The sequence below is a fragment of the Eptatretus burgeri genome, chromosome 6 (assembly GCF_056783735.1).
Source record: "Eptatretus burgeri isolate ZD-2024b chromosome 6, Ebu_testis_v1, whole genome shotgun sequence".
Classification (NCBI taxonomy): domain Eukaryota; kingdom Metazoa; phylum Chordata; class Myxini; order Myxiniformes; family Myxinidae; genus Eptatretus; species Eptatretus burgeri.
The window spans coordinates 78,323,197-78,324,887 of record NC_140966.1 but is presented as its reverse complement, the minus strand read 5'-3'; positions in this window follow the sequence as shown (position 1 = coordinate 78,324,887).

The following is a 1,691-nucleotide window of genomic DNA, read 5'->3' as shown; positions in this document are numbered from 1 at the left end:
TCTGCCAAGAAACATCTTTGCAGGACTCTCTTTGGTGGTTGCATCAGGAGTGTTCCGGTAGGATATCAGGAAATGAGCTAACTTTTCTTCACTGGTGCCCTCCTCTTCCCTTGCAGATCGAAAAGCCTGTTTGAAAATTCGGACAAAACGTTCAGCCAGCCCATTTGTGGCTGGATGGTAAGGAGCAGACCGAATGTGTTTAATTCCATTTCGTTTCATGAAGACGTTAAATTCATCTGATGTGAACTGAGAACCATTATCAGACACTAGCTGTTCAGGTATGCCATTCCTGGCAAAAATCTCACGCAGTTTGGTGATGGTCTGTTGTGACGTAGTTGAGTACATGACATAAATTTCTGGCCATTTTGAATGTGCATCAACCACTACCAGAAGCAGTGTCAAGAAATGGCCCAGCATAATCCACGTTATCCTCTGTCATGGGGCCGAGGGCCACTCCCATGGATGCAAAGGTGATACCTGTGGCATGTTCTGATGTAGCTGACACCCATCACAGCACTTCGCTATATGTTCGATGTCCTCATCAATTGAGGGCCACCATACATAGCCACGTACTAATGCATTCATCTTTACTACCCCAATGTGTCCTTCATGTATCTGTCCCAGCACACGACTATGCAATGAGTGGGGTACAATTACGCATGTGGTCCACAACAGACAGCCACAACGGGCTAACAGTTCATCCTTCCGGTTGTAATGAGGTTGAATCTGTTTCGCTCCTGGAACCAACCCTGAGTGACAGACTATAACACTCGAGACAACTTAATGTCACGTTGTGTTTCCCATCTGATCTCATCACTTTTTTTATTTTTTTTGTTTACCTTGGTCGAGGCTCGTATGAGAGCTAACACACAACTCACAGCAAGGAGGCATGAGACGAGGGGTGGGAGTGGAAGGGACAAAACAGTGGGGAACAGACACATTAGGTGAACTGTGGAAGGGAGAGGGATGGGGATGGGATGGGGAACATGGCGAAGAGAAGATGGACATTTCAGGGACTTTCAGGAAGGAAAGCAGGAGAAATGAAGGAAGTGGGCTTGGGTGGATTATCGGGGGTAGAAAAGATCGAGGATTTGGATGGGGGAAGATAAGAGGTGGTGGTGAACAGCTGTTTTGAAAGCCTGGAGGGAAGAATGGGAAAGAATAGAGTGAGGAAGTTTATTCCAAAGGCGGGAAAAAGAGGAATGAAAGAGTGAAGTTGAGGAGTGAATCGTGATTTTGGTAGTTTTACCAGAAGGGGGTTGTTGGCGGACCTTGAGCGCCCTGTGGAAATGTGGTGGGGACAAAGCGCAGGGAGAGCAGGGGGGCCAGGCTGGAGAGGAGTCGGTAGAAGACAGAAAGACCACCGACCAACCTGCGGTGATTGAGTGAGAGGCCCAAAGACTCAGCTTCATTGCGGGAGATGCCGATGATCTTAAATGCCCTGGTTTCGACAGCGTGAAGCCGAGAAAGGTGGGAGGCAGGAGCACCAGCCCAGAGGGGAGAGCAGTACTCCATCAGGCTACGGACAAAAGCTTTGTAAGTGGTCAGGAGCTCAAGAGGGCCGAGGAAGGACTTAGCACGACGGAGGATTCCCAGTCGGCGACTGGCTTTTGAGGCGAGGTTGGAAATGTGACTTTCCCAGGAAAGGTCATGGCAGATAGTGAGACCCAGAAGCTTGAAAGAAAAAACTT